General features: G+C 38.5%; 1 protein-coding gene across 1 annotated transcript in view; it reads left to right on the forward strand.

Annotated features, from left to right (window-relative positions):
• Positions 1–26,728, forward strand: part of Tshr (thyroid stimulating hormone receptor) — a 98,948-nt gene that overhangs the window by 22,160 nt on the left and 50,060 nt on the right. The window lies entirely within an intron of this gene.

Below are 26,728 nucleotides of genomic sequence, written 5' to 3' on the forward strand. Positions count from 1 at the left end.
TAATCTCAGCAAGCCATGCTATTAATTAAAACACCCAATAAAATAGTTAGCTGGAATAAATATGAACTTTACATTTAGTTTACAATAGTATATTGCACCATTATAAGACAGTAAAATCCTGGTTTGACGTCTGTAGCAAAAGATTTGGGAGTTTCAGTTACCTATAAGTATCATGAAACAGATGAAGTTCCTAAAAACATTAAGTATAACAGTGGTAGCATGGCATTACAAAAACTATGGGAACCAGAAAAAATGGTCCCACTACAGCATGAGTCAAATCACTTATTAAAAGAAATTGACAGGCTGGGAATATGCCTAAACGGAAGAGTGCTTGCCTAGCATGCATGAAGCCCTGGGTTCGATTCCTCAACACCACATATAGAGAAAAAGCCGGAAGTGGTGCTGTGGCTCAAGTAGTAGAGTGCTAGCCTTGAGCAAAAAGACCAGTGCTCAGGCCCTGAGTTCAAGCCCCAGGACTGGCAAAAAAAGAAAAAAGAAAAGAAAGAAAGAAATAGAAATTGACACACTACCATGATTTCAGGTGATTCATCCAAAGGGGTAGACCACATCCCATACTACATGTAAAAATTTTAAAAGAACCTAAGTAGAGCCTTGGGAAAGAGAAAAGAAAAATAGACTTGAGCTGTATTCAGATATTTAAATACCATCCAATATTGTCCAATTTTAGGCAATATTTAAACCAATAAAAATATACTAGCACATGTAAATTGTTTTTCAGGGTGTGTGTGTGTGTGTGTGTGTGTGTGTGTGTGTGTTTTCTGGTCCTGAGGCTTGAACTCAAGGCTTGAACACTGTCCCTGAGCTCCTTTTGCTCTACCACTTGAGCCACAGCGCCACTTCCACCTTTTTCTGTAATTAATTGGATATTAGAGTCTCACAGACTTTTCTGCTCTGGCTGGCTTCTAACTGTAATGCTCAGATCTCAGCCTCCTGAGTAGCTTGGCTTACAGGAGTGAGCCACCAGCACCAGATAAATTTTAGATTCAATACAAGGCCTGTAATCCAAGCTACTCAGGAGGCTGAGGTCTGAGGATTGTGGTTTGAAACCAGCCTGGGCAAACGAATGTAAGAGACTCTTACTACCAAGAAACCAGCAAAATACCAGAGTGGAGGTATTACTCAAGTGGTATAGGGCCATATTTGAGTAGAAAAGCAAAGTGAGAGGGAAAGAACCTGAGTCCAAATCCCAGTAACAATGGGCATGGGCGTGTGCGCGCACTTGCGCGCGCACACGCGCACACACACACACCATTCAAATAATGTAAATGTAAAAGATAAGATTTTCAAAAGAGAAATATTTGTGATTTTTGTTCTGGACACCAATGGATCATCGCAACCACCTCAGTTGGTCAAGCACAATTAAAAAGTTTAACTTACATCCATCTCAGATACCTAAATAACTTGACCCCTCTTGTCTGAATGATGTATGTATCAATCCTAGCATTCCCATTTCCTCTTCTCCTGTAGATAAAAATGGGATTCTCAAAATTCTTTTGGATAATTTTGATGTCATTTTGCAAGTCTTAAAAAATAATTTTAAAAGTTAGCATCTTGTTGATTCTGTAACCTTTTGGTCCAGCTTTTCTATCATGTTCTCTATCTCAAAAAAAAAAGTTGTTGTTCCCTTATAAATACAATACATTTTTAAAATCACAATAGCATGATATTCTCTTGAAATACATTAAAAATGAATGCAACAGAATGTATCAATAATTTACTACTCTTTTCCATCAGACTTGCAGTTAAATCCCCAAATCCAATACAGGCACAACAGCATTGAGTGTTTTGGTGTCGTGTTTCATTTTGAAACCAAGACTTGAATTACTTCTAAGTGAATTATTGGGCCATATGAAGTAATAGATGGCTCTATGAGTTTCCTTCACTGTTAACTTTTTTCCTATATATGACCTAGTAAGTGACTGATTAGCTTAATTGTGAAGTTTTTGGAATCACTTTGCTCTGTCCTATTAAATTTTCACCTCACCACCAGAGGGAGCACCAAGAGGCAAATTGGTTCCTCTCCATGTTCTTGCAATTACTAAGAAACCAGAACAATGCATCCACAAATTCAGATTTGGTCTTCAGCAAAAAGATTGTTCTAGGCATGAGGAAAACCCAGAACTTCCTTCTTCACAGTGCTGAAGATCAGATGAAAAAATAAATGTAGATTTTTTAAATGGGAGAAGTAAGCAATGGGCAAACCAATAATATAATTCTGTTGTGAACATGATCATGGATTAAGAACTAGGTTGTATCTGGCTTCTGGCAAAATGCAAGACAGAGCAGGTTAGTGTTGAGTCCTATCTCCTCACATCCCGATCCTTAGGTAATCTGTACTCTGGATGCCTTCATCCTGCCACTCAAGAGAAAAATGTTGTCTCATGAGGCCTTAAAGAGTATTTAAGAAGCAGGGGATTGGGCAGGGGATATAGCCTAGTGGCAAGAGTGCCTGCCTCGGATACACGAGGCCCTAGGTTCGATTCCCCAGCACCACATATACAGAAAGCAGCCAGAAGCGGCGCTGTGGCTCAAGTGGCAGCTGCTAGCCTTGAGCGGGAAGAAGCCAGGGACAGTGCTCAGGCCCTGAGTCCAAGGCCCAGGACTGGCCAAAAAAAAAAAAAAAAAAAAAAAAAAAGAAGCAGGGGATTATCAAATTTTACTTAACATGTTTGATGAGTCTACTCATCTCAACTGTCCTAGGAGGTGCCATATTCGTCTTTGTGGGAAGTAAGCCATAGACAGCTCATTTTCCCCTTTATAAGACTTGAAAGTAGCTTCGTTTCACGTTGGAGAAGCAGTTCAAAAGCCAGATGAGTTTTCATTATTTATGTTCCTTGACTTATCGTAGGGTTATACCCAACACCGCCATCATAAATTGAGAATAGACTAAGTTGAAAATACACTTAATCTACCTAACCTACCAAGTAGCATAGCTTAGCAACAGAAGACACCGTTGGAGCGTCCATTGTTGCCCAACATGGCTGTGTGGCCAGAATTGCAGCACGCTGCGCAGTAGCAGCCTGGGACCAAGGATTCCCATTGCATGTCTCTAGGCTGGAGAAGATCAAAGATCCAGAGCAGTTTCTACTGCCTCTGTACAGCTTTTGGTGCAAGGGAAATTGATGAACTGTAAGTCCATTCATCATGAAATTGAATACTATCTGTATTTCTCCATGATCTATCCTTATTGAGATAGAGTTAAAAGTAAGGATTAAAGTAGGGCACTGAAGGCTCACACTTGTAATCCTAGTAACTCAAAAGCTGAGATCTGAGGATCGTGCTGTCAAGCCAGCGCTGGCAGACTTGTATCTCCAGTTAACCACCAAAAAGCCATAAGTGATACTGTGGCTCGAGTGATAGAGTGCTAGCCTTGAGCAAAAAAGCTCAGAGACAATGCTCAGGGCCCGAGTTCAAACCCTATTTTAAATTAAATAACTTAATGAAAAAATAGAATGTTTGCACTTATCCAGGATAAAGGTATATCAATACACTACTATAATTTTCAGACCAAAAGGAAGGCTATTTGTATTGTTTTAAGAAATAGTCCCCCCAAGAGGATATTGTGTCATCATATGGGTGATATCAGGAGCTTTGGAGGGCACAGCCAGCATTTACTTGCTAAATGTATTCATTTGAGCCAGTGGTGTTTGAGCCCTCCTAGAGGAAATGGAACACTGAATGAGACAGCCGCACTGCTCATCCATTCATGAGTTTACATTCCATACAGCCAACGCTGACAAAATAATGACAAGTTTGGTGGATGTTATAAAGGAGAGAAATAGACACCATTCTCAAAGTAATTATTTATAACGATCAAGGAGGGCCTTCTGCTATATTACCCCACTGTCTCTGTTTCAAAGATACATAATTCATCCATGAGACTCTTTTCTCCAGTTAACTAGTAAAAAGCTGGAAGTAGATCTGGGTCTTAAGTAGTAAAGTGCCAGTCTTGAGCAAAAAAGCTAAGGGACAGCACACAGGCCCTAATTTCAGCCTCAGTAATGGTACACCTATGTACATATACCATATACATGCATGTGCACACACACACACACACACACACACACACACACACACACACACACCAAAAAGAACATGGGCCCAATTTTCAATTTTCCACTCAATACTCCCATTTCCCCTCTTTCTAATGAATTGTCTCCATAGCTTTGTAATGCATGCTTACAAACAGTACACTAAAATATATTGCCATCTAAGATATATGTTTACATATGAGTGTATACCTATCACTGTATTATTGGACCTTGCAAATGATAAAACACACAAAAGAACCATAAGTTCAGAGGGTGTGAATTTTAAAACTTATCAGCAAAATTTTCAGTATTTTTCTACACGCCAAAATATTACCTTAGGGCTGGGAATATGGCCTAGTGGTAGAGTGCTTGCCTCGCATACATGAAGCCTTGGGTTCGATTCCTCAGCACCACATATAGAGAAAAAGCCAGAAGTGGCATTGTGGCTCAAGTGGTAGAGTGCTAGCGTTGAGCAAAAAGAAGCCAGGGACAGTGCTCAGGCCCTGAGTCCAAGGCCCAGGACTAGCAAAAACAAAACAAACAAAATATTGCCTTAGACATTGTATTCTGGCAGTAGAAAACTTTTACTTAGAATTTTTTTCTTTCGGTAACATTATTGATCCACGCTAATATTGTTCCCAGAGTTACTTTTAAAGGTAAAGTGTTGTGGTACATATCACATCTCCCAGGACTTCATTTAAGATAAGCATTTCATTTTGAAATGGCTAACCCTAAATAAGAAAGCAGACTGCCGAACTAGGCACTGGTGGCTCATGTCTGTAACCCCAGGAGGCAGAGATCTGAGAATTGTGGTTCAAAGCTAACCCAGGCAGGAAAGTCATGAAACTCTTATCTCCAATTAAGCACCAGAAAATTGGAGGTAGCACTGTGGCTCAAAGTAATAGAGTGCTAGCCTTGAGCAAAAGAACTCAGGGACAACACCCAGGCCTGGAGTTCAAGCCCCATGACCAACAAAAACAGAAAAAAGAAAAAATGAAAGCAGTCACCACAGATTATATAATCTGACTCCTGTGTTTTTGATACTATTGAGCAACACAAGGTTTGGTTATGGGATCCCTGATAAGTAATAGGACTAGATTAATAGAATTCTAAATCATTTGATCTCCTGACTTAAATATTTATGGCTCTTTGGGGGAAATTTTTAATCTTAATATAGCCTCTGAATTGCTTTTGTGAAACCAGCGGGACAGACATAGTCTTCTTCACTTTACAGAGGAGGGAAAGCTTACAGAGGGTAAATGCCCACCCATACCATGAGAGATACAGTGGACTTCACGTGGGCAAGTTCTCCCACTTATTGTCCTGCTAGACCCCTTTGGATTTCACTTCTTAAAAATAAGTTCTCTATTTTAGGATCATTGTAAATTTAACCAAAACAAAATTGAGAAAAAGGCCAGGTATAGTGGTCCATGTGTAGAATACCATCTACTTGGGAGACAGAAGTTGAGAGGGTCACAATTTGAGGTTAGCCTGGGCAAAAAGTGAACAATACCCAATCTCAACAAGCAAGCCAGGCCAAGTAGTTGGCAAGTGGACCCAGTTACATGGCACGTGTAAGTGGGAGCTGAGGGCAAGATGCTTGACTAGCAAGTGTTCAAATACCAATACTATTCTTTTAAAACAAAGACAGTTTCCTGTGTCTCACATTCATTTCCCTCAGTCTGTTAATTTGCTACTATGGATTAATAACAACAGAAATTTATTTTCTCAGTATACTGGAGACTTAAAGTCCAAGATGAAGGTGTTGTTAATGTTAGTTTCTTCAGAAGTCTCGCTGTGATTTGTAGATATTAGCTCAGTACAGTACATTGGTTACAACAATTAACCAATATTTATATATGAGTTCATTTTAGTAAGCCATAATTTGATACATTTTCTTTCAGTCTCACCTAATGATTCTTTTCCTTTTGCAGACACCCTCTAAGACCCACATGTTACGTTTCACCACGGCTATGACTGAATGTCTATGTCTTCTACAGTTTCATACTTTTGTTGTTGGTGGTGGTGGTCATGAGGCTTGACCTCCAGGCTTGGGCACTGTCCTTGAGCGTTTATGCTTGAGGCTAGTGCTCTACCACTTTCAGCAACTGCTCCACTTCCAGTTTTCTGGTGGTTAATTGGAGATAAGAGTTTCATGACTTTGCTGTGCAAACTAACTTCAAACCATGATCCTCGGATCTTAGCCTCCTTAGTATCTGTGAGCCACCAGCACCTGGCTCATACTTTGAAATCCTAGCTCTGATGGGATGGTGTTGGAGATGGGCTTTGAGAGGTAATTAGGTTTGCAGGAGGTTGTGAAGGTAAGATTCCCATGATGGATTAGTGTCCTTACAAAAAGAGGAAGGGAGGACAGAACTAAACTCTCTCCATCGTGTAAAATGAGGACACAGCCACAATGTAGATCCTCAACAGGAACCAAATATGCTAGTATCTTGATCTTGGACCGTGTAGCTCCCAGAATTACAAGAAGAAGATGTCTGTTGCTTAAATGACCTGCTCTATGATGTTTGCTCAGGCATCGCAAGTCACCATCTTTCCAGAAATTCTTGATTCCAACAGCCTCACAGCTGTCTTGTGTTTTATGACCTTCACCATTTTGAGAAGTACCCAGACAGGTATTTTGTAAAATATCCTTCACTTAGAATGTCTTTGGTATTGTTTTTTTTTCTCATGAATAGACTGAGGTTATGGAGTTCAGGGAGGAAGACTGCAGGGAGAATAGCATTCTCGTTACATCATATTAAGTTTACATATGATCAACATATTCATCACTGTTGATATTACCTTCATGACCTGGCTGTTGTAAACCTTCTCTACTTTCTCTCATAAAGTGGGAGAAACCTTTTAGGCTCTACACTCTGACAAGTAGTCAGTATCTTCAGCCCACATTTAAGGAGAATTGTGAGGGTTCACATTTATTATCTGTAAATTGTAGGTCTGAGTTAGTTAATTTCTAAATTGTATCTAGTCATTCCCTGGTAATCAATAAGTACTGGCCAGATTGAAAATGAAATCTTTTTTATTCACAGAACAAAGCCATCAGATTCCAAGCCTTAGCTTCTTAGCAATCATTCTTAAAGAGACTATACAATTTTTTAAAATCCTCAATATAGTAGCATGATAGTCTTACAAATTGGCATTGATAATATTGATTGGTTTTGGCCAAAGTACTAAAACCCTGTGTTCAGACTCTGTTTTGAAAGCTCGTGAGGGAAGAAGGGTATGTTCATTCTTTACACATAAGTCATTCATAAATCAGTACCTATGGATTTCTGACAAACATAAGAAACTTTTAGACCATTTTATACACTAGTAGAATTAAGCTTTACTAGACACTTACCTTGCAAACAAATTTTATGCAATTTCCATTCTTACTGTGATGTATAACAAACCCACAGGGAGTCTAGCAACATGAGATTCTACAAGACAGAAAAAATGTTGAATGGAAACTAAGGTCTTCAGTCTTAGTCATAGATGAGCTATTCACCGATGACTAGCTGTTACATAGCTATCTTCTTACTTCTTACATCAGCTTTAAACATAGCCTCATTAAGAGATTCTTGAAAGCTCCAGTTACTCTAGAAATTAAACAGAATACTAATTCTCCCCCTCAGAGAATTTCCTTTTGTCACTATTGCAAAAGCACATTTGTCCATCACCTATAGCAACATACTCAATGTGGAATTGTATTTTATCCATAAAGGTCCTCAAGGGGGACACATGCTTTTCTTCCTTGTAAACTAATCAAATCAAACTTCAGCCTACAGTAAATATTACATGGGCAAAACTCCCTCATTTTAAAAACGGAGTCCTACAGTATTAATTCAGAGAGTGATACTTTATAAGTAATAGCGTTCATAGTCTCAAATTTCCTCAAATAATATCAAGGTAATCATAGTTTCATTCCCTTGTAATTTGTAAGACAGAAAACAAGTGATTTTCTCTCCCATATAGTAAGTTTTATTGTATTTTGTTTTGTTTTGGTGGTACTAGAATCTAAAGTTAGAGTCTGATTGTTTTTTGGGTTTTTGTTTTGTTTTGTTTTTTAGCCATCCTGGAGATTCAACCCAGGGCCTGAGAGCTGTCCCTGACCTTCTTTTGCTCCAAACTGTATTCTATCACTTAAGCCACAGCTCTACTTCTGGGGTTTTTTTTTTTGAGTCTCATGGGCATTATTTGACTGGGCTAGCTTTAAACCATAATCTTCAGATATCAGTCTCCTGAGTAGCTAGAATTACAGGTATGAGCTACCAGTGCCCGGCTTGAACTCAGGGTTTTGAGCTTGCTAAACAAGCACTCTACCACTTGAGCTGTACCTCCAGCTCAATTACTTTTAATTTTCAGGTAAGATCTCCTACTTCTTCCTTGGGTAAAAAGCAGGCCTAACTCTTGCATAGCTGGGATTACAGATATGTACCACAATGCCTAGCTTCTTTGTTGAGCTGTTCTAATTTTTTTTCCACGCTGGCCTCAAGTCACGATCCTCCCTTTACCTTTCAAGTAAAGATCACATTAAAATGGATTCTATAACAAGATTTCATAGATGGATGTCATTGATGTAAATTTTGCTATATTTTTGGTAGCAGCCCATTCTGAGGGCATGTAAGTAAAATCTTAGGGATGGAGTCACAGAAACTCACTTGGGTTAACTTCAACTGCAATTCAGTGACTGCTTCTTCTGGGTACAGCCAAGGACTCTGTCACAGGGCAAGCCGCCTTGTGGGGACTGAGCACTGGTTTAATTGCATTTTCACTGCCTCAGCTAGCATAAAATTTTCCCTAATTGTTCTCAGTATACAAAGGCCCAAATGAGAATATGAATAGAGCTAGGAACTGAGAATGTTGGCTTGTGTTTTTCCTTTTTTTCTACTGTAAGCTCCAGTTGAGCAATGTAATTGTGCACTTTTTGTCTTCTTTCTTCCTTCATTGCTCCTTTCCTTCTCCTTTTTACCTTTTTTTCTCTGTCTTCACTTGGCCTCTTTCTTTCTCCTTTTGTTTCCTTCCTTCCTCCCTTTTCATCTTTTCTTCCTTCTTTCTTTCCTTTCTTTTCTTCTTTTCTATCTTCCATCCTTTTTAACGCTTTTCCTTTCCTTTATGCATTTTTTCCTGGGATGGCTTACTTAAGAAGGAAAATAAGAGTTTCAGGGTTAAAGAAGGTAAAAAAATGTAGCTGGTGAACTTTTAGGAACATAAGAGAGAGAGAAGAATATTAATCATTATTTCTTTAATGTTTTCCATTTCTACTTTGATCATTTTTTCGGGGCATATACACTTTTTAGGCTAGACTTAATCACAGCATCAATTTTAAATCAGTATAATAGTTATCATTGTAGCTTTTCCATTCCTAATACACTATGTATTCTGATTTCTCCCTCCATTTTTTTCTGACCAATTTTGCTGGATGTTTCTCTGTTTTGTTATTTTTTTCCCCCAAGGAACCAGCTTCTTTTAGAATCAAATCTTAAAAATTAGTACATCAAATTCAGGGCCTAAAAGAGGACTAGCAATCACAATTTTAGTCATATGTTAGTAAAGTGGGGAGATTGGGTCTGGCCAGTGCCATCTTGGCCATATAGTGGATAGTAGAGTTTGGCATTTTGTCTTCATGGTAGGGGAATGTGAAGCCCCCCTTAGGAATCAATTATTTGACTCCATGTACATAAGAGAAATGAGGAATGAAATGAGGAAACTGAGTCTAAATAATGGCACAGCCATTCTGGCACCTAGCTAAGAAATGGGGGCTGTCCACCCAACTCCAAGTCCTAGAGGTGAAACAAGCTATCCTTTGAATTGCAGATGCCAGGCAACTTCTGGTGTTACTTTCTGTTTTCTGGATGTTTGGGGTATTCTCTGTTGAGTAAGAATGCACCCTGCCATAAAACAGATCCTTATCTCTGAGATAAGGAAGATGCCTTGTCTGCATTTTGGGTTGGAGAGGTTGCTTAAGTTTAGGGGGAGCGTTTTTTTTTTTTCTCAGGAAGGTATACATCCTGTCAGATAAATGTTAATTCATAGGGTGAGAATTGCATTTCTCAGGAAATAATGTATCCTGTTGCTCTCTTTGAAGCAAAGATAGAGATTCAACCATGTTTCTGAATTGCCTTCACAAGACCTCGTTTTTGTCAATGTATCCTGTCTCTTGTTCTCCAAATGGCTTTGGTCCCTTAATCTTAAGGGAAGTAGGTGAATATGTCTTGGATTTGCTATAAACTTACCATATCTCATTTACCTCTAGTCTATCCTGCTTCATTTTCCCCTAAATGGCTTTGTTCCCTTAATCTTAAGGGAAGTGGATGGACTCGCTTTAAGCGAGTTTTTGAATTCCTGGTAGCCATTTACCATGCTGCATTTTCCCTAGTCTATCCTGCCTCATTTTGAAATGCCCAGAATTCCAGACCCTCCCCCCCACCAAAGATCACTGAGAAGCCGATTCTGATGCAAAAACAGAGAATCATTTATTAGCAAGCTCGAGCTTGGACCTACACCCACAAGGACACAGCCAAGATGGACGAAGGCCCCAAGCACAGATTACACTGAGTTTTTATAGTAAACAAGTCTAGGGGATTCCCAGTTTAAAAGACATGTAATTGGTTAACCTTTAGTGTTATCTATTCCTGATTAGCTGGGGCACTGTCACTTAAGAGCAAGACAGTCAAAGTTTGCAAAAGACATCTAGGGTCAGCCTTCACCTGTTCTCCACCTCGGGACTGTTAGTGGGGGGTGCTGCAAGGGACTTTTGGCGCCAGTCCCCTCCTGCTATGTATACATTAGTTACTTATTGGGGCAGTAACTTGTCAGGGGCTTGATTGCCTGGTGGAGCACCTGGCACTTCAAATATTTATCTGCTGACATTCCAGTACACAGCACAATTATCAAACAAGGCAATGAAGCGTCTTACAAACAATGGCTAAAGCATCCTAACTTGAACTGACCTCTGGTCAAATGAAGTCTCTCTGGCTACCTTGATTATTTTAGACTGCATTTTGTTCAGGCTTCATGCTGACATGTTCTGCAAGCTACAATATAGAGGAATTTTCCCCTTGATGACTTCAGTCCCTTAATGTTAAGGGAAGTTGATGGGTGCAGATCATCTTCTGTAACTGTTTCAAGCAGAGTAGGAGCACTGATTGGTCCTGCTTAACCAGGGACCTAAAGTCATGTCCTATTAAATCTGTTTTGTTAGAATCTGAGGAATCATGGCGCAGTGACCTGCAGTCCGTTATGTTTACTTGGCTTTGATTTGGACTTGAATACATTCTAGCCCTTGTTGAAAAAGGTTTTGATGAATTTGCCTTTTGGAATTATTTCCACACTTGGAATGATGTGTGGGGAAAAAATGTGTACTAATTCTTAATTTGGGGCTAAAACAAATATACTCATTTGATGTGGGTCTATAAATACTATCACTTGTGAAAAGAGACCCCCCAAAAAAGTGCTTTGATAATATGCCAATTCAATTATTTTAGTCCAAAAGCCAATTGGAGATCTGTTCTATATCAACAGTTCCTGACCTCTTATGAGAAAGGTCTGCTTTTCACTAGCTTGCAGTTTGAAGAGCAATAGAAACAATGCCAAATGGTCTCCATGGAGCCCCAGAGGGCCTGTCTTCAGGGAAGTGTTTGTTTCCCTCGGGACAAACAAATGGGCTGAGCTTAGGGGTCTGAGTGGAGAGAATGGCTGAAAAATCAGCATCCAATCTCTCCCTCCCTTTGCACAGTTTCTGAATAACACAATGCCAAATAACAATCTTTTTGTTGGATGTCAGAATCCAGAATGGAGAAATACTTGTCACAGGGTATAATAACTGAAACATTTTTAAAGAACAACCTTCTGTAAAATCCTTCTGCACTTCCTCCTCTTCATCTCATGGTTGGCCTGCTCATGGACTTATCTATAAAAACTCCAATGGTTTGTTTCAATGATGGTACCATTCAGTCAACTTTACTAGATTTTTTTTTTTCCAACATGTCACAATATCATCAGATGGGACCAAGGTAGCAATAACCTCAGGTACCAGTGTTTTGGAATTCCCACACCATGTAGGAGTTATAAAATGACTTGGGCACATTAGTGGCATTTTAGTAGAATGTACTTGTGAAATTTTCTAAACGCTGTTCATAGATTTGGTGCTTTATAGAGACAGTTTTGGCCAATTGTAATGGTAGTAAGAAACCACAAAGTATCCAATGGAACCTATTCTTTAAGTTTAAATTTGCTTTGGGTTGAGTATTTCTGAAATATTAACCTTCACCTGATCCTAATTTTCATCTCAGTTGCATTGGACTGATGATTTGAGTGTTGGGGATAGAGTTCATCAAATCTGTTTATATGATATAAATACAGAAATGGTCTGGTTCATAATATTAGGTCTATGGTTGGAACTTTCATATAAACTCAAAACCTCTTCAGGTTATGTGTATCTTTTCTGAAGCATAAAATTTGGACTTTGCAAACCAGCTAAATGCTTTTGTCTGAGAAACTTTAAATAATCCTTGAATGTTCTTGCCATGAATTTCCACACTTGTATCTAGAAAGCTTCTTTGAAAAAAAGTTCTGAAAAATCTAAAGTTAAAGCTGGGCACCAGTGGCTCACACTTGTAATCCTAGCTACTCAGGAAGCTGAGATCTGAGGATTTCGGTTCAAAGCCAGCCTGGACAGGAAAGCCCATGAGACTCTTATCTCCAATTAACCACCAGAACACTGGAAGTGGTGCTGTGGCTCAAGTGGTAGAGTGCTGGCCTTGAGCTGGAGAGCTCAGGGACAGTGCCCAAGACAGAGTTCAAGTCCCATAACCGACAAAAAAAAAAAAAATCTAAAACTGGCAAAGAAATTGATGAGTTGGAGAGGAAAACAAGATGTTTCTTTTTTGTAGTAAGGAGAAGAACAAAAGGAGAGGAGAAAAGGAATTTTTGCCCAATGAAAATTTTATATTAAATTCACATTTTATAGTTTTCAAGACGAGCAAGAGTTTTAGTTGCTTGATCCAAGCATAGCTACAATGCTAAATACATATGTATTCACAATCCAAATGCAAATGTCACATCTTCAAGGAAAAATCAATTAACTAAATTATATATTTTTACTTACAATTAAATTATATATATTCATGGCAAATGATATCCTCAAATATGTATATGTACTTTATATTGAGTTAATTAATGTATGCCTTACCTCACGTACTTATCATAATGGGTGGTAGGAACCCTTAAAATCCACTCAGCAATTTTCAATTATGTAGTACATAGGTCAACTATAGTCACCATTCAATACAAGACAACAGAACTCTTGAATTCACGTCCCATACTCAAATGAATGTTATCCTTTGATCAATTTCTGCCAACCACTAGCAAGCACCTTCCCATTTCCTGCTTTTATAAGTTCTAGTCTCCTAGATTCCACACATTAGTGAGATAATACAGCATTTGACATTCTTCACTTATTTCATGTAGCATAATATCCTTCACACTCATCCATGCTGTCACAATGACCAGGCTTCTTTTTTCTTTTCAAAAGTCACATAAGGTTGACATTATGTATTAATCTGAAAAAGAAAAGTGATGGGAAATTTTTCCACACAGAATTTTAGAGTTAGATTGGCTCTGGGCAGGGGATGGAATGAATGGGTGAGGACACTGAGGGCCAAGAATTTGAGGAAGGCCACAGAGAGATGGAAAGGGTATTTGAGGAAAATGCAACCTGCTTTTGTCAAAATGATTCCTTGAATCCAATGTGTATCCTACAAAATTAAGAAGAGTAAGGGAAGAGGTAGGTAGTGAAGGGATGGGTGAGAAGATAAAAGAGGTGACATTGGGGCTGGGGATATGGCCTAGTGGCAAGAGTGCTTGCCTCGTATACATGAGGCCCTGGGTTTGATTCCCCAGCACCACATATACAGAAAACGGCCAGAAGTGGCGCTGTGGCTCAAGTGGCAGAGTGCTAGCTTTGAGCAAAAAGAAGCCAGGGACAGTGCTCAGGCCCTGAGTCCAAGCCCCTGGACTGGCCAAAAAAAAAAAAAAAAAAAAAAAAAAACTATGAGCCTGTGAAAGAGATTAACTGAAGCCATCTATTAGGTCCACAAGGAAATAAATAAATATATTTTTTAAAAAGGGGGTGACATTGATCAAGATGTATTGTATTAACTAACTGCTTTGTTTAATGACAACTCCTTTGAAAAACTATCTAAAGGATAATTTAAAAAATAAGCCAAAAGAAAAAACTAAATAACAAAACGATGTCTTGGAATGAACCTGCACTCAGGGTCATGAAGAGAAAATGTTCTTCCTATGATGGGTATGCCTTTCTTAGCACAACACTAAAGCAGTCCTAGTTCCAGTACATAAATACTTGAGACAGGCTTTGGGATAGTCTCCTGAGGATTTGACCATTAGATGGAAAAATACATTCAAAATCTCAGAAAAGGGAGGAGGGAGGGGGGTATGAGGGACAAGGTAACAAACAGCACAAGAAATGTATCCAATGCCTAACAGATGAAACTGTAACCTCTCTGTATATCAGTTTGATAATAAAAATTTGAAAAAATAAAATAAAAATCTCAGAAAAACATTTACACAAAAAAAGAACTTTTAGAATCCAACTCAGAATTGAACAAGGATTAGAAAAGAGTTCTCTCATAAATCAACTTGGAGCAAATCAACAAGAGCAAATTACACTTGCTAAGACAAAAGTCCAAACTCTAGAGATACAACAAGACATATTTTATAAGAGAGAAACATGTTTGAGGGGCAGGAGAAAGTAAAAGAAAACATAAACATCCTCAAATGAACAGAGAACAACAAAATGAACACATTTCCTGAACAAAAAAACAGAAATATACACTTCAAAGTCATACCGTATACCACTGCAAAGAATTCCTGGTATTACTCCAGTGTCAAGATAGAAACAAGATTGAACAGACATAAAAGTATGGATGGTTTAATTGCAAACCAGTGACCAATTCTGAAACTCAGTAAAAAACAGTGAGTGTGTGTGTGTGTGTGTGTGTGTGTGTGTGTGTGGGTGTGTGTGTGAAGCTTAGGCAACTACATAAAAGATGCTTAAGAAATATTGTTTAATGAATGAATATCCCGGTCTGTGGCTACCTAATGCTGTAGGTGCCACACCAGTACTAGGAAATAGTCCTGTCTTGGGACAAACTTGGTATTTGATCCCATGTGAGAAGACAACCCATTGAAAGTGTTTCAGGTGCTCAAAATAAAAATAAAAAAGTTCCCTGTGTTAATGAAACACATATCAAGTGAATTTAATTGGAGCCAGACGTTTCATAATATGACTGGGAGAGGGTAAAAGGAGAAAAAAATGGGGGAGAAGGGACAGAGCTGCCTGGAGGACTACACAGGAAGTGCCCAGCACCACCCTAAGTGTGCCATTCTCCTAGAAGTGGTCCTGGACGTGTCAGGTTAAGGAGTCGGGCTTTGCCTTGAGGGACACCCTAAGGGAACAGCAAGCATTGACAGTCTGGAGATAGATGGCTTGTAAATCTGTTCTAGATTGAGGGTGAGAAACGTTTTGGGTGATATCCGGCCAGAGCAAATGTGGGCAGCTCCCCCGGTGGGGAGATACAGTAGCCTGGCTGGTAATGTTGGGATGACACTGTAGCATGTGAGGTAGAAGAAGCTTGGGTTTGGATCAGGAAAAGGGAGGAGTCAAGTACATGAGTATGAAATATGAGGAAAAAAAAGAAAGAAAAAAAGGCCCAACTCTGATAACTTTGCTCCCTACATCTCCACCTTCATAGTCTCTCCTGAAACTGTATTAGAGAGGCAGTACTAAGTGAAAACAAAGCACTCTGGGAGGCTCTGTAAATTTCCAGTTCAGAGCATAGAGTACTTGCTGTCCAAGAGTGGTAGAGGTCTACAATCTCCTTAATGGGAGCCCCAAATTCTGGGACTGGGCACCTCCTAAATATGCCCAAAATATTAAGATGCTATCAGATAATGAGATGTAGAGGCTCTTCTAGGGACTAAAAGCTTACAACCTGTCTCATGTTCAAGAACTATCTTTTCACTCTCCATGCACCTCAAGTGCCTGCCTTTTGCCTTTTCTCTTTGGGATATTAGATATGATCCTTTTACTTGGATTTTCTGCATTCCATGAAAAGTTCATGAACTTGGATGGAAAAATGAATGAACATCTTTATTTTTGCAGATATCTAAATGAAGTCTGGCACCTCTTTTAATTATGAATCTGAGTAACTCACCAGTTGTTTTAGGAATATTTGTTAGCGTTTGCTGATAGGAATTACAGATATTTTCCTATTCCATTATTGTTACAGATATCACAGAATTGGGTTTATTACATCACTTCTCAGGTATTTTAGCTCACTACTAAATAAATCTTGATAGTTCTAATCACATATTGTTTTTAATATTTTGCTAACTATATTTTAATGCATTTGCTTTCTTTTATTATCCTATTTATTTTCTGCACTCCAAACATTATTCATTGGCCGAATGTAGTGGCTCACATCTGTAATCCCAGTACTCAATAGGCAGAGACAAGAGAATTGATGGTGAGTTCAAGGCTAATCTGGGTTATATAGCAAGGCCCTGTCTCAAAACAAAACAATATAGCAAAATACCTTATTATTGTATTATAAATGTCTGCCATATTCATTTCTGGCTTGAATAACTTCTAGAGATATTTTCTGAGATAAGAAAAATTGGAGAAAAGTTAAGTTTGAGTCTGGATTGCATAGATACAGTACAATTAGTTGAGAACATTTTGTGACATGCTTAAGCTCAATTTCATTCATGAGTCCAATGGGTTTTCTGGAGTCACAGAAACTTCATGGCATCCATAAACCCAAAACGTGATGCTTACAACATAAAACATTAACAGTGAAAAATCTAAGCACTTCATTTATTTCAAAATTTTTGTAAAGATAGATGCTTTCTTGAAGTCATAAATGATTACCTAACAGAACTATTTTTCTTCCTGTCAATTTTATACAAAATGACTCAAGGGTGTGTATATTTGAAATACATAGTACATTATATTTCAAGATGGCCAATATAGTAATTCAGCAAAGTAATTTAGAAAATGCCCAAATCATATTAACTAAGTAAGTCTTTTGGAAATCTACTTAGATTCAAAACAACTTCCTTTATTCTCCTACATGAAGAGATACAGTGTACACATATACAAGCCATCCTCATGTTTTTATCTGGTTGAAGCATACAGTTACCAGTAGTTCTGTTTAAAGCAATGATCAAATACCAGCCACTTAATATGGGATCCATCTGGTTTGTTATGTAACACAATACCTTGAGATCTCTGATGAAATTAAAGATTTTTGATACTCAGGTCATAAATACCGGTCAAGACCAATACAGAATAGATAGTCAGATGGATAGAAAGCTATATTACTTTCATTTTACTGGAAGATAAATGCTAAAACTGGGGGAAATACATACTTCTTTCTTTTTTAAAAAATCCTTTCAGATTTCCTAGAAATACTATTAGACTTTGAAACAACATCAGACACTCACTTGGTGAGTATAGCAATTTGATCAAGTCATTAAAAGTTTGAATTTTGGGGTAGTAAAGGCTATGGTCTTTGAGACCAAAGAGATTGTGATGAATATTTATTTGATAAATTCTGTACATGGTCTCATTATTACTCCAGATATTAAGAAATCACCATGATATATACATAGTATCATTGAAAAAATTAAATAAGAAAATACACATAACAGTATTAGCACAAAGCCAGAGACATAGAAAAACATTCAATAAATATGACCTACTATGTATGATTATGACTGAGAGGGAAAAAAAAGTAGTTGTGACCTGACTTGGGTTTTAAGATGTATTAATTATAATTGATCATGATTTTAATCCTAGCTACTTGGGAGGCTAAGATCTGGAGAATCTCAGTTCAAAGCCAGTCTAGACAGAAAAATCTGAAAGATTCCATCTCCAATTAACTAGCACAATCCTGGGCTGGAGGTGTGGTTCAAGGCATTAAGCACTGGCCAACAAGAAAAGCTAAGGACGCTAGAGGCCCCTGAGTTCAAGTCCTAGTATCAGTCACCAAAAAAAAAAAAAAAAATATTAATAAACTGGGTGCCTGTGGTTCAAGCCTGTAATCCTAGCTACTCAGGAGGCTGAGATCTGAGAATCACATTTCGAAGCCAGTCGGGGCCGGGGGGGGGGGGGGGGGTGTGGGGGGGGAGGGGTTCTTCAGACTCTTATCTCCAATCAGCTACTCAGAAGACAGAAGTGGCGCTGTGACTTAAATGGTAGAATGCTAATCTTGAGCCAAAGAAGCTCAAGGACAGCACCTAGGCTCAAAGTTCAAGCCCTAGGAATGGCAAAAAAAAAAAAAATATATATATATATATAAATAAAGAGAAACTACAAATCATTTGAATTTCCCTTATGAGTAACTTACAGAAATAAAAATTTTCTGTGGCAAAAATCACATAAAGAAACTCACTATAACTGTATAAAGAATATAACTGGAAAGAAAGGTGCTAAGAAAGTGAATTTTAGCCAAACACATTGTATGCATTCGTATGGAAATACCACAATAAAACCCTTTAATACAGTCTGTATATACTAATAAGAAAAACTTCAAATAAAAATCTTTAAAACTAAAATGAATATAGGCCATTCTCCTCAAGTGGAAAATTGTTCTTCAACTTGGTTACCTGGTAACCTTGTATGATTGATTGAAAAGTTTGATAGTTTTTTGAAAGAAAAAACAGTGAAATACTAACTTGGCCTTTCTTATAAAAATATACTCAGGAGTCTCTGCTTCCTTGCCAGTTGTCTGTTATGTAGTTTATTGAGACTGCCCGACATTGTCTGGAATTTCCAGGCCTTGGTATTAGAAAAATAATTCGCTAGGATTGCTTCGAAATAATTTCCTATTGTGTAATGACTGAACACTGTACTTTGGATGCCATAGTTTCATGCGCCTGCTTGAGAAATTAAATTGGGTTCAGTGTGAGTCCTGTGCTATGCTTGTGTTGTCAACGAGAACAGACTGTTGATAGTTAAGGTCCTAGAAACTTAGTACCACAAGTACTAGAGCACATTTATTGAAGGACAGAGAACCGTTGAGGGTGGCTGATACAATCTTGGTAAAAAACAAGGTTACTGACATTTGAGTGTGAACCCTCAAGAGCTCTTGAGAAGGGAAAGAAGAAAGAAATCACATCACAGGACCTTTCAATTGCTTGCTCTCTGATACCCAAACAGAACAAACTCTGTTCCTCTTTTTTTTTTTTTTCTTTGTTTTTTGGCTGAAAGACCAGAAAAACTGATCCTTCGCTTAGTTTCAAGAAAAAAAAAATGAATTGTGTTGCTTTTGGTCAAAATATATGTTCCTTAAAAATGTCTTAAAAAAAATAAAAATCAGGAAAATTTTGCTTTGGTTGTTCCTATGGAAAGCAAATTTTTATTAAAAGTAAATTTGACTTGAATTGTAATAGGATTTAAAATAGTTTGGTTATTAATATTTTTTCTTGGCTTTCCTAATGAATTAAGAGAAATGTAAGTTTGGAAACATCGGTGGCTCATACCTGTAACTCTACTACTCAGGAGGCTGAAATCTGAGGATCACAGTTTGAAGCCAGCCTAGGCAGGACATTCTATGAGACTCCTATTTCCAGTTATCCAGAAAAAGCCTGAAGTGGAACTATGGCTCACTGTGGAGCACTAACCATGAGAAAATAAAATTCAGTGCCCGGGCCCCAAGTTCAAGCCCTAGGAACAGAAAAGAAAAAAAAAAAAAAAAAAAAAAAGACAAATGTAGCACCATTAAAAAAAAAAATCACATGAGAGGCTGGGAATATGGCCTAATGGTAAAGTGCTTGCCTCATATACATGAAGCCCTGGGTTCAGTTCCTCAGCACCACATATATAGAAAACGGCCAGAAGTGGTGCTGTGGCTCAAGCGGTAGAGCGCTAGCCTTGAGCAAAAAGAAGCCAGGGACAGTGCTCAGGCCCTGAGCTCAAGCCCCAGGACAGGAAAAAAAAAAAAAAAACTTTTTAAAATTAGAAAATGGATTTCATGTAGAGTGTTTTAATGACTGACTAGAGTTTAAAATGGTCTTCTTGATACAGATGGGTTTAGACATTCCACCCACTTAGACTATTTCAGTTAAAATGGAAAGGTGTGGATTCCATTATTATTTGTTAATTGAGAGGGTTATCAGGAGGAAAAGTGGCTTGTTTTGAATGACAGACGATGAGTGTAACAAGCAAAGGCAATGGAAGGCACTGAAATGTTTTATTATTTTATGTCTTCCGAACAACCTCAAGAAACTAAGAGATGATTATCATTAGAGAAATAGGAGCTATAAAGAAGATAATGTGAGGGCTGGGAATATGGCCTAGTGGCAAGAGTGCTCACCTGGTGTACATGAAGCCCTGGGTTCAATTCCTCAGCACCACATATATAGAAAATGGCCCGATGTGGTGCTGTGGCTCAAGTGGCAGAGTGCTAGCCTTGAGCCAAAAGAAGCCAGGGACAGTGCTCAGGCCCTGTGTCCAAGGCCCAGGACGGGGGAGGGGAAGGGGAGGGGGAGTGGGAGGAGGAATGAAGATAAGTGAATAAGAATATGAGGATTGGCCACTACAGGAGGAAATCAGACCCAGGTAACAATATCAAGGGTTTAACTTACGCATCATTGGAGCTCCAGAGGAAGCTGAGAGAGAAAACAGGATGAAATTTTAGAGCAACAGTGATCAAAAATGTCCAAGTTCAATGGTAAACTCTCCATGAAACCCAAAAGCAAGAAAGAATCAAATGCAAAGAACACCATTCTGTGGTCTTGGAGCCGGCTTGCTTATCCGTCTCCTGCTTCCCTAGTATGATATACAAACTCCTGCCCCAATTGCAACAGTCACCTTGTACTCCTTTTTGGAATATAATTCTTCCCCAATTCCCGCAGGCCACGTAATAGGACCCATGTGACTGCCCCCTAAAAATCTGTTTAAATTTCTCCCACACCTGCCTGCAGCACAGAGTGGCCCCATAGGTCATTCCACGCCGTTCGCTCACCTCTCATTTCTTACAACAATGACAAGGCACATTATCACTAAAATTCTCTAATAAGAGAATATCTTAAAAGCACCTAGAGAATATTATTTATATATGAAATATATACTGTAAGCCGGGAGCCAGTGTCTCACGCCTATAATCCTAGCCACTCAGGAAGCTGAGATGTGAGGATCACGGTTCAAAGCCAGCCAGGGCAGGTAAATCTGTGAGACTCTGTCTCCAATAAACTACTCAGAAAAGGCCAGAAGTGGTGCTGTGGCTCAAGTGGTAAAGTGCTAGTTTTGAGCACAGAGAGGCTCAAGGCCTCTCAAGCCTAGGCCCTTGAGTTCAAGCCCTAGGACTGGAAACAAACATATATAATATACTTATAATACTTATATTTATAATATACTATAAATATATATGCACATAAAGTAAAGCTAAGAATAAAGTAAGTAAAGATAAATAAGATAAGAGTATTAAGAATGAAGATTGACAGTGTCAGAAACTGCAGTTGGAATGAAACAAAATCACCTTCTTCTTTTTAGTTTGAATTTAATTTAATTTTTCTGTTGGTCTTGGGGCTTGAACTCAGGGCCTGAGCACTGTCCCTTTTGCTCAAGGCTAGCACTCTACCACTTTGAGCCACAGTGCCACTTCCAGTTTTCAAGTGGAAAATTGGAGATAGGAGTCTCAACAACTTTCCTGCTCAGGCTGGTTTAACATTATCCTCAGATCTTAGTTTCCTTTGTAGCAAGAATTATAGGTGTGGGCTCCCAGCAGCTGGCTCAAAACCACCTTTCTAAAGTATTGACAGAAATGAAACCTCTCTATGTAGAGTATTATATACACAATGAAAATACCTTCCCATATTGAAAGCTAAAGACTTTTTCAAATAAGTGAAAATTGAGCAAAGTCATCACCACCAAACTTATAGTGAAAAAAGGGGGAGGAGAGAGGGAGGGAGGTCATTAAATTACAAATAAAAGAACTTCTGGCAGAATTAAGATGGAGATTTGTGTTTACATGAATGAATGAATTGAAATCTAAACAGTGGGTAAGTCTGGGTGTAGTGGCTAACATCTGCGTTCCAGCATTCACTGGGGAGGCAGAAGCAGGAAGAATATAAATCTGAAGCCAGTCTGAACGACAGAGTACAGCCCTACCTCAAAAAGAAGATGTACTCTTCATGTGACTTCCGTACAATCCCTCTGTATATCACCTTTATAGTAAAAATGAAAAAATGAACATCTGAAAAAGCAAAGACAGAAAAGGAAGGAGGAAGGAAGGAAAGAAGGAAGGGAAAGATGGAGAGAGGGAGAGAAGGAGGGTAAGAGACCAAGGTTCCAAATCAATGTGTAAGAGTTGAAACGTAAGCACAGAGAGGAAAATTAATGCTGAAGTGGTAACCCTTGAAATGAATTAAGAGTGGGAAGAACTTGATTCTTGGTTGATTTTTTAATTCTGCTTCCCAAAACAGCAACACACACACACACACACACACGAGCACACTCACATCTCTTCAGTTGTTTGCAACTGGCATTTCATATTTCTGAGTAGACTATACAGATGATACATACATGCACATTCTCTTTTGAATGTCTAGTTCATTGTCCCATTGTGTTTGTTAGCTCCCTAAGCCAAGAAGTTCTTTTCTTCCTGGGTATAATTCACTGGCAATATATATATTGCCTGTCTTGGACCTTGAACTCAGGGCCTGAGCACTGTCCCTGGCTTCTTTTTTTTTTTTTTTTTTTTTTTTTTTTGCTCAAGGCTAGCACTCTGCCACTTGAGCCACAGAGCCACTTCTGGCCATTTTCTATATATGTGGTGCTGAGGAATCAAACCCAGGGCTTCCTGGGTAAGCACTTCCAGGGCAAGCACTCTTGCCACTAGGCCGTGTTCCCAGCCCCAATTCACTAGCAATATTTTTAAGTTTTAATGAGAGATGGTGAATTTCTGGGTTACCAAAACTCTTTCCCCTATGAGAAGTCAGGGAAGACATCAAGCCCATGCCAAGGCCTGTGTCACCATTTGGTCCTTTCAGAACACTGGGCAGATGCTGCGTACTGACCTCTGATCATTATCAATCCACGTTTGACCTCTGTGTGATTTTTTTCGGATTCTACAGATATGTGAGACCATACAGTTTTTGTCTTTGTGTCTTTTTCCATTCATAATATCCTTTAGATTCATCTGTACTGTTGTAAATGACAAAAATTTTCTTCTAAAACTGAAAAGTAGACTGTTGTTTGTATATGTTATATTTTTCCCATTTTTAATAATTTAATTGATACATTAAAACAAACATTGAATTGGGTTCCAGTGGGTCACGCCTATAATCCTAGCTACCTGGGAGGCTAAGATCTGAGGATCACAATTCAAAGCCAGTCAAGGCAGGAAAGTCTGTGAGAACCTTATCTCCAATAAACTACCCCCAAAAAGCCAGAAATGGAGCTGGGACTCAAGTGGCAGAGTGCTAGCCTTGAGCAAAAGGGCCAGGGACAGTCTGGTTTTTCCATCTCCATTCACAGATGCAATGTTTTTTGGTAATATTTTCATCCTGTAACATTGTCTTTTTCCTCCTTGCCCCTTCTGTTCCCATAATTCATTCCTACAATTGATGTTATTTATACATATACATACACATCTTGTAGGTGTGTAAACTTGTATTTGGTTGTACTTGCTTTACTATACCTGACATGACCATATCCAGATCCATTCATTTCCCTGCAAAATTCATTATTTATGGTTGACTAATACTCCATTACTTATATGCATTTTTTTTCTTGGCCTGTTCATCAGTTGTAGGGCATCTTGAGGTGAAGATGTAACTATTATAAATTGGATTTTTTTCTTAATTTCTTTTTCACATAGTTCATCATTAAAGAACAGAATGTATCACTGAGTATATGTTGAGTTTATTACCTAAAATTTTATTAAATTCATTTGTAATTTCTAACAAGTTCTTGGTTGAGGGTTTCTTTATAGGAGACTATGTCATCAGCGAAGAGACATTTTAATTATTTCTAATTTTGATACCTATTACTTCTTTGTCTTGTCCAATTTCATCAGCTAGTACTTTAGTATACTGTTGAGTGAAAGTGGTCTCCTTCCCTTTCTCCTGATGTTAGAGGGAAAACCTCCAACTTTTATTACTGAGTATGAAATTAGCCGTGGGTTTTTCCACATATGGCTTTTATGGTATTGAGGAACATTCTTTCTATACTTGTTTTGATCAGAGTTTTTATCAGGAAAGGATGGAGAAAATCGTCAATTTTTTCTTTTTTTTTTTTTATAGTTTTATGATTTTTTTTCCGGAACCGGGGACCGAACCCGGGGCCTCGCTCTTCCGCCAGGTAGGCGCTCTTCTGCTGAGCCAGATCCCCAGCCCCCGTCAATTTTTTCTATTACAATGATCATATGGGTTTTTCTAGTTAAAAGTTTATTCCAGTAATATAGTGAGTAACATAGTCCTTACCACAGCGATGCTGTATGGGCTTTATTATTCTTGAGATTTATTCCTTCATATTAGTTTGGATATTCCAGAGAAAACTCAATAGGAAATGTCTCTAAGTGTGATCTGATAAATTATAGGAAGTTACTTCAATTTTCTCTTCTTTGTTATGCTTTATGTCCTAAATATAATTTATTTTGGATAATGTCTCACTGGGTTGCTGAGAAGCATGTGTATTCTGTGGCTTTGGGGTAGAATCTTCTGTAAATATTGGCTTTCTTTTTTACCTAGTGTTTTATTTTTCAAGTTTGAAACTGTCATATTAATTTGGCAATAGAAGGGCATCTGGATAACTGATCTATGATTAAGAGTACAATATTAAAATCATCCACTATTACTTTGTTGGGATCTGTGCTTTTGTTTTCATGAAACTAGATGCACCTACTTTCTCTGTTTCTGATTATGATTATATCCTCCTCATGCATCCTCCCCTTTATTGATATGAAGTGACATTCTTTGCTCCTTTTTAATAATTTTTCATTTGTTTGCTTTGTCACCGGTAACGTCTGCCTTTTGTCAGGTTCCATTTTCCTATAAAGTCTTTTTCTCATCCTTTCACTTCAAGCCTGTATTTGCCTTTGCCCCTAATGTGCATTTCTTATAGTCAAGAAATGGTGGAGGGCTGGGGATATGGCCTAGTGGCAAGAGTGCTTGCCTCGTATACATGAGGCCCTGGGTTCAATTCCCCAGCACCACATATACAGAAAACGGCCAGAAGGGGCACTGTGGCTCAAGTGGCAGAGTGCTAGTCTTGAGCAAAAAGAAGCCAGGGTCAGTGCTCAGGCCCTGAGTCCAAGCCCCAGGACTGGACAAAAAACAAATAGAAATGGTGGAGCCTTGTTTGTTTTTTAAGTCTAATCTGCTAGTCTGTGTCCTTTGGAGGATTAAAACATTTAAATTTAGAGTTCTTATTGAACACATGTAGCAATTTCTGCCATTTTGTTATTTTGGTAGGGTTTGTCTTTTCCCTCCCATTCACTTGCTTATCTCCTTCCACAGTGAGATTTATTCTCTCACATTTTTCTGTGGTTGCCCTAGTCTTTGTGTCTATGTAGAATCCCTTTCCTTTCTCCTGCAGCCCTTCTTCAGTGACCAAGGCTGTGGGAAATGTGGACTTACTCTTTAATTTGAATTGCCAGTCTATCTCCTGGGCTATCTCACTAAACTTGTGTTTGTCTCTTCAGTTTCCCATTCCCCCAAGAACTGAATGTGGAACTGTTTTCTGTTTTTCTGTTCTCATTCATCTTTCTGGTTCTCCATGCTTTTCAGTGGTCCTGGTACTTTTTCATGATTTCCTATGTTCTTTATCTCTTTCTCTCTTCAAAATAGTCTGACCTTTGTTGCCTTATTATTTTCATTCTCAAATAGAAGATCCTTCTAACCAGACTTCTTGCATGGATCAATAAGCTTTTACTCAATCCAGTTAATGAATATAAATAAGAGATCTTTTCAAAGGACAGGTAATTTATGAGACCTATATTACCTAAATAACAGTGAGTTTGGTAAGGAAATATTAGGATTGTAAAGAGCTAAAAACTTACCCCTTTACCATTTACATCATCCTCTCATACACATAAACTAATCTGGCCAGATAATTTCGATTAGGCAAGCTACAGATACATTGCAAGCCCTGGAAAAGTGAGTAGTCCAATGAATGTCATAAATCAAAGAATGAGACTACTGAGAAATAGACCTGCATCCTAGAAGAGAAAATGCAGTGTTAGTTTGTTGTCTATAAATAATATAGTAAGTGGCTAATATGTGATTAGTAATAAATTACAGAAATAAGATACTGAATAAAAGATGATAAATGGGGCTGGGGATATAGCCTAGTGGCAAGAGTGCCTGCCTCGGATACACGAGGCCCTAGGTTCGATTCCCCAGCACCACATATACAGAAAACGGCCAGAAGTGGCGCTGTGGCTCAAGTGGCAGAGTGCTAGCCTTGAGCGGGAAGAAGCCAGGGACAGTGCTCAGGCCCTGAGTCCAAGGCCCAGGACTGGCCAAAAAAAAAAAAAAAAGATGATAAATGTGGTAGAGCATTTTCTTGTGCAAAGTAAATTAGGACAGCAAGCATATCTTTTTCCATACAAGATCCTATTTGAGCCGTCACTACTATAAAGAGG

The sequence above is a fragment of the Perognathus longimembris genome, chromosome 14, assembly GCF_023159225.1.
Source record: "Perognathus longimembris pacificus isolate PPM17 chromosome 14, ASM2315922v1, whole genome shotgun sequence".
Classification (NCBI taxonomy): Eukaryota; Metazoa; Chordata; class Mammalia; order Rodentia; family Heteromyidae; genus Perognathus; species Perognathus longimembris.